Below are 14,086 nucleotides of genomic sequence, written 5' to 3' on the forward strand. Positions count from 1 at the left end.
ATTGACCTGAATACAATAAAGCTGATAATTTAATGGCGTCTTATCAGGAGATGGTAATTCTCATTTATCATGTAATTCATAAACTAAATAACTATTCCAGCCATTATATAATCTCCTAAATCAATAGTCCACCTGTACGATGCTGGCTTTATCATGCCGCATGAAGTAATATCTACCAACGGTGATAATACCAGGTGTTCGAGAAAAGTGAGGCATCCTTCTTCACTTGTAGTGTCTGTCACAAACACACGTCGAGTCAAGTCAATTGTTCACCCGATAATTCAGGGCACACGCCTTCAACGTGCTCATTATGACAACTTTTGAAGGGTCTTATAGAGACTTAAATGTGGTGCAGTAACACTGGTACAACGTCTTTTGAGTGAAAATTGACTGATTGTAATATTCGCCGATTTACTTCGGACCTCACGTTAATCTACACATACACCGGCGCGCGCACACACACAAAGACACACACACATATACACACACTGACAAAACATCCATGAACGTCGCTTTATTGGTGTTTGAATCTTCAACGAGACATTTCACTTGACCATACTCATACTGATACTATTAAAAGCTGAGTTCATGTGCGAATCCGTTCTCATGTAACGGTAGTTTCAGCACACACTTTCCCCGTTCTGTGTGTCATCTAACTTTAACTAACACAATGTTGATCACCAGATGTCGTCCTCATAATAACCACTGGCCGCATAAAAACAATGCCTTCAGATAATCACCTCAGGAGGAATGAGTTGTTGATTCACTAAATCGACGTCTTATATAAAGACGCCAATTTTATTAATGGACTAGATATTTATTGGTTGTCAAACAGAGACATGTTTAGAACTAATTCACACTTAGTATACGACCTCTCTGAGAGACATTACTGAAACACCGAGGCCACTTAACCCAAAGCGCCAAGCAAACAGTCAACAGGTCAATTACAATCCTCCCCTTCTAGAGTCCCTTGCTGACATAACTGAAATATTCCAGCAATATATCTGGGGGACAGGTCGATGGGCTTCACGTGTTGTACACATGTGGGCAGTCGACCACACTAACATGACTTGTTACCGCACAATCCTTTCGTCCGAATCACAGAACGCCAAGATGACCATCAGACAATATTAATGAGTGTGTTTAGTTTTAAGCCGCACTCAACAACATTCTAGCTATGTAGAGATTGTACGTAATTAATCGTAGACAATACAGCCAGACAATATTATTGTGTGATCATTAGAATGAGCATCGATCTACGCCACTGGGATAGGATGACAGGTGTCAACCAAGTCAGCGAGCCTGATCACCCGATCCCGTTAGATGCCCCCGACGACAAGCATAGGTTACTGATCTTTTCTAACCAGGGTCTTCATGGGTAGAAAGCAATAGGAAATGGTGCGTAGAAAACATCAGTAGATATTACGGAGATGAATCTGACACATGGACAAAAAAACATTTACTGCTTTGGTTGAACCACAGATACAGATTAAAAGACGACCGACTCGAGAAGAATCTGGGATTCGAACCCATAACCAGTGCATATCGCCAGACAAACAGCGAAATGTTGCAAGTGTGCTAATGAATACCCGAGCTTAAACAAAGCTGATATATGGAATTTGAACACGTGAACTATGTTACGGGGTTCTTGTGATTATATGTTCAGTTCTTAAAATTACACTTTTGCCATCAAACAGATTTTTCGTATAATTCCGTACTCATACCCATTAACAAAAAGCTACTCTAGAAACAGTATCTCAATGTGTAGATTCAGAGACTAATAATATCTGCATTATGATTACACGTTCTAGGGATATTATCAATGCAAAGTCACATCATACAAACACCAGATAACGGTTTAAGTTACTTACTGGCCATCGTGTAAAGCCCAGTGATATCTCCATGGAGTCTGACCACAGTGCCGCTGGGGGCCAGGAAAATTCCCACCTGAACAAATGCCACCTGGACAATTCCCACCTAGGACAATTCACACCCTGTTATTTTCACTATAATCCCCACCATACCACATGAAGTGTTTACTTTGTGCAATACTCACTTTGATAAAATATAAACTTGAGGAAATTGTAAGATCAAATGTTTATAAAACCAGTTTATTTTAGCTTTTGAGATACTGTTTTAAGTATACATATTTTCAAATGAATCTTAGTGTGAATGTTCTTATAAGGTGAGCATACATACTTTGCTAGAAAAACAGTAGAATTCTACAGGTTTTTAGGTTTGCTGATGGAACTTTTAAGACTGTATCTGAACTGTATTATCAACTCTTCACCATCTCAAGTCCTCCTGCTGCCTAACTGTATTACTTTATGGTTTGGAAACGTGCAACCTACAATGCTACTTGGAGACTAGACCAAGGTGCAACATCTATCACACCACCGCCATTATTATCAAGGTATTTGAACTTGTCTCCAAATTCAAAAGTTTCCCTTTGTATAAAATGGGGAGAGCATAGAGATGGAATTTGAATTTGAACTTGTCTCCAACCCGACCCCTATGTGAGTTTGTTCTTGTATATGGAAGTGACTTCGTCTAAACTGCTTCTGCAGCATTTCAGCAACATCATGTCGGAACACTGAAAAACGTCAAAATAATCCACTTTCTCAAATGACCATGAAGCAAGGAAGACAATCTATATATACACTAATACACTAATTCTATATAATACCAAAGTTTACGTTCCGGAAGAATCAACCGGTAAATTTGTTAAGTATAGGAATATACACAGTCATTCTTTCGTTATAGGTATTACATTTCATCCGGCTATTTACACTCGCAAATTAATGAACTCAGGGCACGACCTTACTAACTCTAAGCAGCTTATGTTCTCGTCAATGAATCGCATAATACCCACAAAGTATCAAGTAGCGCCTGGTCGGGTAGAAACCATGTCCTTAAGGAAATGAACCCTAGTTGTTGTATAGGTGATCAGAGTATATGGATATACGCATGAATTCAGACATGTCATGTGTGAATATATTTGCCATTCCGGTTGTAATGCGAACCTGGTCCAAACTACTTAAAGCCAAAGTATTAATCTTCATAACAGCTTGTATTCAGTGCTACCTCCGTTCATTACACACTGCTGGAAATTATATCATAAGCATGTGTTTTTTAATCATGTGGTCTTGATACATTTTCAAGAAACAGATATATCTCTACAGCGTATATAACAAATCCGTATAGATTAGCTAAAAATGCCATACAGTAACAAATGTAGTGCAGAAATAAACCATGTGATCAATCTGAGTGGATACTGATCCACTGACAGGGCCATTCATCTTGTGCGTGGAATCAATACAGGCTCCCGCGGTGTTGTATGTATGTACAGGTATAGATAAATATACAGAGAAAAGAAGATTCACGCGATCCTGGCCCGGATATGTTGATTAGTCACCAGCTCTGGCACCACTGTTACTTTTAAACAAAGACAGGGAAATAACTTCTCCCAGAAAACGCTGCTAAACCGAACCTACCATGAACTATTCAGAAAATGTGAAGACTCACCGCCATCCAAGTTATCCTTATTTTCCAAATTTTCAGAAAGGATGTCATCCTAGAAGTGACGGCTCTCATTGAACAGATTTAGAGGTAACAAGCCAGGGGCACCGATATTAATATAAAATCCTAAGCGAGGAACGCATGATTTCCCTTAATCTGGTCATAAACATTCATATGAAAACCCCCAGAAAGGTCTATGAGATAAATGATTTCAGTGGATATATAAAGACTAGTCATGGTCAGGTGTGCTGCCGTGGATGTGTTTGAAGTTGCAAACAGATCAGTTCTAATAACTATATGGTGACCTAGGGTCAAGCCACGTGATCATGTCTCTTACGACACTGTATTTGTGGACTGGGTGTCTGAGAGTCTCGTTGCATAAACAACATCTATATACCCATGTCTACACCATCCCAGGAGAGGTAAAGAACCACCAAATCAACATTAAAACTGATCCACTATTCCTGGTTCGTTTAAGAAAAATATATTCTATTAAGAGCTCTGACATACTTCGTGAGAGAATCATCATACAATTGCATGTAAAACTGCATCAGACAATTGCTTGTAAAAGCCCTGTACCACACACTGGCCTCAGTATGCCACCTCTACATGTAATCCCTTGTCATCACATTACTCCTGTACTTTCATACTACCTATCTACTATGCTAAGAACCTGTATATACATATCCACACTCTCCTGACTTGTACATCCCTATTGGCTACTGTATGCAGTCTATTTTTATGGCTTCCACATGTTGTTACTGCGCTGCCCAGTTAGTTCCTGTTGCTTTTGTTAATTATCTACTGTATATATATGTACCATCCTGTCTTATCTGCCTCTCACTTGCTTGACAACGATACAAGAAGCTGTACCGAAACGTCGCTTCACCTGAAGAAAGAAGTTGCTCATCCATAAAGTTTTGTCCTTATCGAATTGCATGTGTGCAAAAGTAAACTTCATGTATATACTTCGACAGTGAAGAGCCTTCGCATGAATCAGATCACCACTATTATCATTATCTCACAGGAATATCTTTGTGGATTTGGTGAATTCTTGGATGGCCAATTTTTTTCCTGTAACAATCTACTTAATAGAGTAATCAAAAAGATCGAGACCTCGTATGGCTGATAATAAACAAAATAGTTACAAGACAGTGTTAGAAACATCTGACACGGACGCAAGTCACCACAGCCATAGAATACATCCCGTGTATAGATCAGATACTGTCAACAAAAAGATACAATGTACAGTATGTTTGCTGACAAGATACGAATCACTGAGCCTGTTCAGGCACTGACGTCAATAGTACACCCGACCTTGCATTACGACGTCATAGAGTCCAGGCATTCTATACAGGTCAACTATGCTTGACATATCTTGATGTGACATGTTATTAAACACCTCAGATCACCGCTAGTCGTGAATAGAAAGCCCTGCAGGACTAAAAAGATCTTGCCTTTCAGTTTCGACAAGGAACTATTCATCACCCCAATGAGACTATCTAGGTCTCGACCGGTGAGGTATGGAATGCTGTTTATCCATAAAAAAACACTGATTACAGTAGAATCGTATGTTTTACATGAAACTGCGGTCTTATACTTGCATACAGTGTCACAGTAAGTCCATGTACGGTGTCTCATTATTGTAGGGATTTGATTTGTGTTTGATTATACATATGCACCCCGTGAAGATCAGAATTGATCTTCAGCATCCCACGCTTGTCGTGAGAGGTGACGAAAGGGATCGGGCGGTCAGGTTCACTGACTTGGATGACACATCATTCATTCCCACCTGCGTAGATCGATGCAATTGCTGTTGATCACCGGATTGTCTGGTCCAGATTCGATTATTTACTGACCGCCTCCATATAGCTGGAATATTGCTGACAGCGACGGAAAACTAATCTCACTACACACATGTGACCGATTTACTACTGACGTTTTGGACAGAGTTACACTATTCATGGCCTCCGACAAAGTCTCCAGAATATTTAACGCACCGGTGACAAAAGGATGCCCGGTGCATTTGGACTTGTTTCATGTTCTCCCATATATTGTCAGATGAACAGTTGACTTGCATGTGCGTGTGTTTCTGACAGCCAGTGGCCAAACACGCTCACCTCTTTGCGAACACCTGGTATCACCAGTATTTGATAATTACTCCCAAACACATGTTCATGATATAGTCGAAATGGTCCAGCATCACCGCTATTTGATAATTACCTTCAAACACCTGTTTATAATATAGTCGGAATGGTCCAGTGGACACTGGTGGTAGAGGGTTGTTATAATCATGAAAATAGTTGTGTCACTTTTAGTTCAATGTACAGTACACACATAAGCACAAGCACAACCAATGTACATACCTCTAAACTGTTCATGGTTGCATTCTGCTGAGGCTATTAACACAACAACAAATTAGCATAATGTTGTCATTATTACAATAACTTGACCTTGACCATTTTACACAAGGACTCGTCATCAAACGATCAGTTTCAATGGATATACACATTAAATTGTAATTTGAATTCAAAATGATTAGTTTATATATTTTTGCGCTAAAATTGCTGAACATGTGTCAGGCATTTGTGGAACAAAGCCCTATAGGTAGACCCCTACCTTGAAAACTTCCACTGCACGCATCGCCAGGTAAGTCCCCCAATGTCTGAATGAGAATCACACAGTGCAGCATTAAAGCCCGGAGTTTATGAACACAATCTTGACATAGTCCATGATAGAAAGCATTCACAAATATCCCGCTCGCTCACTCCAGGTGTCGGTCGTCATGTCTACACACACACTACCCGACCCTCCTCAAGTGGTACACGTGTAGGCCTAATACATCCCACTGTCTCGGTCGACTCCTCCTTAGGTGATGTACATGTACTCGACAAATCGAATACATCCAGGAGGCCAATCTTGCACCCCTATTATCCTGCTCTATGGTTCAGATACATTAAGATATCATTCTGATCTGTCCTCCAGGCTGGTCCGTCTTCACGCAGCCATCATGAGTGGATATTTGACACGGGCATCTTTTACTCTTGGCTACTTAATTCAGCGCGTGTTATAAGAATGCTCCATTGCTGTCCGACATTGCACTGATAAAAGAGGAGGGGTCTTACAAACCAACTACAATGCCTCGTGTGTTCAACAGAACACCTATTAAACCCCGTTTTCAGTCCCCATCCAGCTACCGGATAAGACATAGGTGACGTAGCAACCCCTTTGTGATCTAAAACGAACCAACTGAGACTAATTTGTTGAAGGTCGTATTGTTTGGCGCGGTTGCATAACAACGTACGAGCCCTTTGCGAAGACATAAAGTACACAGAAGTGTTACTCAATTTACTACGTGGATTACGCCTCTGTCGATGGGTACAACAATTATACATGTTTACAAGAATAAATATTAGGAAGTTACACGCCCCTAATGATTTCCTTATTTTACCACATGAACTCTTGTCGAAAGTTGAAGCATTACGAGGTGTAGTATTACTTGATGTATTACTCTCGTGTTAGTAATATTCCACTAATATGGCATCGGGGAACACCGATTTCACATATAATATCTATATGGGGAGTAAAACAAGACATTCGACATAACGAACGAACGCTGCATCCACTGGGCCAGTCGTAGGTTCTCGTTTCACAGGGCCTATTGTCAATAGTGATGCGTATGAAGGTCTAGGGGTTAGCGTTCCCCTTGAAACTAAAGAAACCATATTGATCGTACTGATATATGTATGTCTAGTAGACAGTGCGTCTAGTGGCCCGAGGTCGGAGTTCCATCCCCGGACGCTTCCTACGACAATAAATTATGGTAATTTTTGTTACCCTGCCTGGTGTTCGGCATTAAGGGGACACTACGCTGACTTGTGGGTTCGGTGTCTATACATTATGCCTGAGGAGCTCATTGCTAAACCTGCGGCGATATATCTCTATGCATAGCATTATAGCTTATCTGACAGATCACGATGATCTTGAACGTTAAACCCAATTTCTCCTTGGTCTCAGTGAACTCAGCCTGATCTAGTGATTGATAGTACAGCACCTTGGATTGCACATTAAGGTATTGATTACGGGCGGTGCTGACAACCGTGTCAATAGCTGTGCAGTAAATGGCAACACTACAAATACGTGTTACAAGTGATAAATGAAATAAACGTCGGGAACATGTGATCCCAATCAGCAGAGACTCTAGTGTATCGATCAGCAAGAAGATTACACAGATGAAAATAGAGTACAACAACAATTACCGAGTGCCGAAAGATTCAAAATGGCGACAGATATGTGTGTTTAGCAAGCTTCCTTTCAAAGTGAATATAAAGATACATTTGAACAAGAATGAGGTCTTTAACAGAAAATAAATTATTTATCAAAGTATCAAAGTAGATTTAGGCCTTTGTTGTTCCTCAAATATAATGATTATGCACTAGATAAGAAACACGAGAAAACACATCTATACACCTCCCCATGGTAGACCTGCAGTACATCACATACCTATTCGCCATATTTGTTTGTTTGCCGAGATGATAACGTGGGCAAACTCGACTGGCTGTGTTTAAAATAGGCCGTGAATTTCTAATTCAGTTGAAAAATGCGCTTTGGGGCATTTTATGTTTTAGAGTGGATGTACATGTCTATGCAATTCCTAGACATTATGCTTGTGCATCAACAGGTATATCAACAATGAGGACAACAGTAGTCACCTCTTCATTGCCACCAATGAAGGGGTCTTCACACATTCCAACAGGTATATCAACAATGAGGACAACAGTAGTCACCTCTTCATTGCCACCAATGAAGGGGTCTTCACACATTCCAACAGGTATATCAACAATGAGGACAACAGTAGTCACCTCTTCATTGCCACCAATGAAGGGGTCTTCACACATTCCAACAGGTATATCAACAATGAGGACAACAGTAGTCACCTCTTCATTGCCACCAATGAAGGGGTCTTCACACATTCCAACAGGTATATCAACAATGAGGACAACAGTAGTCACCTCTTCATTGCCACCAATGAAGGGGTCTTCACACATTCCAACAGCCACAACTGAACATCACATTACCATTTACAGCACTTCTTGTACGCTGAAAAATCAAACACTTATTTTAGAAAAGTGTCGAAAAAAAACCATGTTCCGTGTTTTAGAAAGGAGCTTGAGTTCATGCCTGACAAGTATGCTGAAGATATTCAGTATTCTGCATGCCGAGAAAACATTAATGGCGGACTACGTTAGGTCCGTACACCTATTTCATCTACTAGTTCAAATGTAGTTAAAGATAAACATAATTACTCAAAGACAATGGCTAAGATACACGGAGGCAGTGATTAATACACTACCTGTATGTAATTTGTACGTTCATAGCTGTTCATTGTGTCTCACAGACATCTGATGCACAAGGCCATCTTTTACTGGCATTTACGCCTTACGTGATAAGGATCTGTTATCGCTTATATAACCAACAAGAAATACAGTTTATGCAATGATAATGTTTTCTTTAAAATTGTAACACGCATAAAGATATAAATAACACAGTATAAGGTTCTGTAGTTGCTGTGTGGTGAACACACCGACATAGATAATGCCTTTGTACCCGGAGAGAAAAACTCGTAGGAATAGATTGTGTAATCTACACTGTTTATACACGATGCAGACACTAGGAGGCGGACATAGGCAATAATGAAGAATGCACTGACCTGAGGAAGGGCCAAGAAGTGACCCAGAAGGGTTATACAACATACAAGAAGTTGTCACCCACATGCTTGCCTTATAAATCTAACGATGCCTCTGCACAAGTGTCGGTAACATTACGTGCTAGTAGTCAATAAACAGCTATATATATTTAACGGGCATGGTAAGATTTACCACTTCAAGGGAATCGAGACAGGTGTCTTGTGAGATGCTGAAGTAACATGACACCTGTTGTCCAAGTTGAAGATAAATCACCTCAGCTCACTGATCGCCGAAAGGTATGATGTGTTACCACATCCGCAACAAGTCACAGTAGATTACCAAGGCGTCGAAAAACATTGCCCGCAGGATCAATAAAATACTCGACCCTTGACCTGTCACGATATTCTCCTGACAACTAATGGCAAACCACATGCAACGAATGATCTTTGTGAAATGATTTTAAAGTGCCCTGTATTAAGATCTGGTACCCATTTCGGGGTCTGGGCCTAGATTTTCGAAGCTCTCTTAGCGCTAAGTTAGTTGTAAGTTGATGTTAATGTATAGCACCTACGACTGTCTTAGCGCTAAGAGAGCTTCGAAAATCTAGGCCCAGGTTCCAAATCTAACACTCATTCTCAATAAAGGGCGCATTTGTGTCACCGCGCTCTGTGTTTTCCTGTTTTCCGTTTTTGTGGACCCTTTTGTATTTTTGCATCATGACAACACTCCTTCTAAAGATTTAAACAATATGTGCCTGCAAAATAAACGAAATACATCTATTAAATTGTTAATCTTGAAATTTACGTGACTTTCGCCGCATACACTGTACACACTTTAAAAGGCAATCAGCATGCTATTTTCATTACAGATAACCCGGGGAAAACGTATTTTGCTATGATAGACGTTTGCCCATCAAAGAAATGAAACAGGTAGTGAAATAACTCTACTATCGGATTTAAACTGTCTATCGCCAGTGTTTAATGTACGAACATTTGTGTCGGCATTCTTTAGTTTATGATGAATTTGGGGCACTATTTAACTTATATGCAAGTGCAATACATCGGCTTTGAGTTAGCCATGTGAAAGAGCTGTGAAAATAGGTATGACAGATCCCTTTGCGTGTCTCTGCCCTGTCTCTGTTTGAACTAGGCCTGTCATATGCGTATGGTTAAGGTTGTACATGACTGTTATAATACCAAAGTAAACAAGGTAGATCCAAATTTAACTTGCATGATGATCATGGTCTTATCACGATGTCAACATTTTGTGAGGAATCTACAACAAATTTGAACAGATATGGGGAAGCCGCTCACAGACAGAAATGAACGTTACTGAAATGTACGATACCAGCACATTTTGATTTTGTATTCCAACGTTGTTCAGTTCAATACTGTTTTACCCCGCCAAGTGCCATAGAGTCCTTAGACGGCTGAACCATGAATGAACATCTTCAGTATCGCGCAACATTTTATCAAATAAAAAGTGAAACCTTGATACCAATATGTTTCTGTGTCAACAGGTCATTCTGTTATTCATGGACACTTGAAGAAAGCATCCTTGTCATAACACTTAATATTATAAAATGCTGTTGACGTTTAAATAGTATGCAGATTGGATTAAGCTGATGCCTCCATGCATTTATCATTTTACGTCTTGAATGCAAATAAAAACAATTTTGCTCGAACCTATTGATTTTTAGACTGTTTGAATTTTGGAAATTGCTTACGTGTACCATAGCCATGTCGTGCATAATCGTACCGTGTTGTTGGTGTAATTGTTTGTATGTAGCCTATAAATGTGAATCCAGACACAGAGAGATCATTTGGTGTCCAGCATGAGAATACGTGTGATGGTAACGTACATTTCAAATGTGTTTCTAGCAGATGGAGAGGACAATGAAGTGAAAATATACTTTTTAAGAGAAGTGAGGAAGTGAGTTAGTTGGGCTAGCCCGCTTTGTGGAATAATTCAGCACAACATTCCCGGAAACGCCAGAAATGGGTTTCACACATTGAACCCATGTAGGGAATCGAACCCGGTAATGCTTGATCAACTGGTAGACCCTAGCGCCCCTTTTTGGCGAGGAAAAAGGTTTTTCAGTGGCCTAAACGAAATGATGTCACATGGATTCTGATGTCTTGTGCAAGATAGAGGAACCTGTAGTCAAATTTTAAAGAATGCTGAAATTAGATGCTGTTGAAAAGCAGAGAGTGTTAGGTTTGTTGTTTAATATTTCAAATTATTAAAAGCGTTTTTGCTTGTTTCTCCTGTCAAACCCTACTGACCGTTTGGAGTATAACAATTCATAAAGCCATAGTCATATTTTAAAATGTCCGGTACGAACAAAAGTCATGGTAGGATAATGTACTGTCAAACATGGATGTGAGAAATGTACGTTATGAAGTCACCGGTTTTGAAAATATTAATTAAGTTGCTTGAGACGAATTATATCACATTTTGCTCCTCTTAATATGTTCTGTCTGATGAAGTGAAATAGGTACTATCTGTGTGAGAATTCATAGCTTCAGAACTATGACACATTAGCAATAATGTACGTTACATATCATGTATATATGTTCATGGAATCTATATAAGAAACGAACACATTTGAATGCTTCATTTTGAAATAATTGCGTAGATTATAGTTTAAGTTTCGACTTTTAAAAATGGTCATATCTCGAAAGATTTGTAATTAGTGAATGCCACACAGGCCAAACGATGTAGTCTCAAATTACATCTGTTAATACTCATGCATGAATCCCGTCCGCAGTAACGTTTACGTACATTACTTAGCGACATTTTTTGGAAACTCGAAGCATTACTTTAAGCAACAAAATAATATATTTAAAGCAAAGACAACTGTTGTTGTCTCTCATTTACCTAATACTCCACCCTGAAATAAACTTATTTTTACTGGATATACATTAACTTTATTTTTCGACTTCGATTTTTCGACATGGTCAAATGCGCCCATTTATTGTGAATGAGCGTAAACATTGTAATTAACTTAAATAGGGGCCCTTTGTGATATTAACGTCTAAATGTTTATAAACTTGAACTGAATACAAAGTTGTATTCATATTCAATAAAATCTCCTGGGACTGTCGATCGGTTCAAGGTATGGATCTCTTTAATAACTGTTTTCATGTATTGGTTCTGTATGTTATTTACACATTGTTGACTGTTGGTGTTTTGATGGATCAGAAAACTTCCAAGTCAACAATACAATGATCAGTATACCCATACAGCCAGCTTAAATATATCTCACACGGATACCCTTACAGTCTTGCAACAATGTAAATACTGAGTAGGATTGTACATGTCTCGCTACTGTTATAATGCATGTCACGACATAACACATAAACAACGGACTGGATACAACTTCATACCACAGTAATGTTAATCTCACATGAGCTAAGACACTTTCAAACGGTATTGCAGAACATACCAACGCTCCATGAGACACCTACTCTGGAGGTAATAAGTCACTATACATGTATCATTAAGGAACATAAGCTGGCAAAAGTTGATGTCTGTATACACGTAGTGGGATTATATCTTCGTTAACAGGAGGAGGAGATCCTCACACATACATTGTATATTCTCTGATGATAACTTATGGTAAAGTTGCCTTTAATGCGTTGGAGAGATTACAGTGATCGATGGTGCTATAAAAGTGAAAACAACACACATACCCGAAAACAACACACATACCTGAAAACAACACACATACCCGCACATACCCGAAAACAACACACATACCCGAAAACAACACACATACCCGAAAACAACACACATACCCGAAACCCACTAACCCGCCCTATTACATCCTCTCACTTACTATATCCCCTATAACAAAGGTCCAATCCATTACTGCAGACAATGATAATGATGCCATTACTGTAGGTGCTTATGTATGTGTGCACGCTGTCGCTAGTAATAACTGTCGTTTACATGATGAACGGGAAGATGATAATATTTACTATAACATTGCTTTGTGTGGGAGATATTCAGGCACGACTGTCACGGGGTGTAATCAGTGACATATGTTTTTGATGCTAACAATAGACAGATGAATAAAATGGATAAATGATCATAATGTAATGATGATGATGATGATTATGCAAATGCATGTAGAAATGGGTCAAATGCAGCACAAGTGTTATACTGATTCTAGTACCTTCTGGGTTGGGTCATATCCGGGATTCGAACCCACGCTCTCGGAGTCAGGCACCTAATCGCCACCATACAAAGTCAGTGAGATATCCAACACAGCCACCGCAGATAATAACGATGATGTTAATATGTTCATATTTATCGTCCAAACACATATCTATCCTAAAGGCGCATTCGCATGTATGTTCCAGTCTCACCTTACTTTGAAGAATGCCGTTCCTGCAACGTTCACGTGTACACCGGCAGCGGGCACACAGCGGTACGACAACAACGCCACATTAATATCTGACAAATTTCATTGTGAGAAACACAAAGTATTCCCATAAAGAAACGCATAACTACAGGCTACAGAAACCCCGTACATATCTGCCACCTATCGCCTCTGTGTGTTTCATACACGCCCGCTAGGTGGGACATTGTTAACCGTCTCAATTCTCATTCAACCTGATAATAACACAACGCACCACTCGAGTTGTAGTGAACATGTTAGCAGGACTGTTTCTGTGTTTCAAACATTTATTTTTCATCAGCATCTTGAATTTGTGTTTGATGAACGATCAAATACAACTCAATGAATTCAAGCAGATGAAGTCATCTTAAACAATTAATTGTTTCATTTTTAGATGAAGTCAGCAGAGTAAAGGTTAATATGAAACATTTTTCTGTGACACTATGTCATAGTTGTCTAACAGTCGTGCCAGTAT

General features: G+C 39.5%; 1 protein-coding gene across 3 annotated transcripts in view; it reads right to left on the reverse strand.

The window, feature by feature from the left end:
- The window catches only part of LOC137274552 (uncharacterized), a 56,135-nt gene that overhangs the window by 26,045 nt on the left and 16,004 nt on the right, over nt 1-14,086 (reverse strand). The window contains exon 1 of one of the 3 annotated variants that reach the window (XM_067807804.1): nt 6,139-6,181. The exons of 1 other annotated variant lie outside the window; for it this stretch is intronic. The gene's annotated coding sequence lies outside the window, so the exon portion shown is untranslated. Of the gene's footprint in view, nt 1-1,871; nt 1,926-6,138; nt 6,182-14,086 lie in introns of those variants that run through there. One more of the 3 variants, XM_067807805.1, reaches the window with a different exon arrangement.

Source organism: Haliotis asinina, chromosome 2 (assembly GCF_037392515.1).
Source record: "Haliotis asinina isolate JCU_RB_2024 chromosome 2, JCU_Hal_asi_v2, whole genome shotgun sequence".
NCBI lineage: Eukaryota > Metazoa > Mollusca > Gastropoda > Lepetellida > Haliotidae > Haliotis > Haliotis asinina.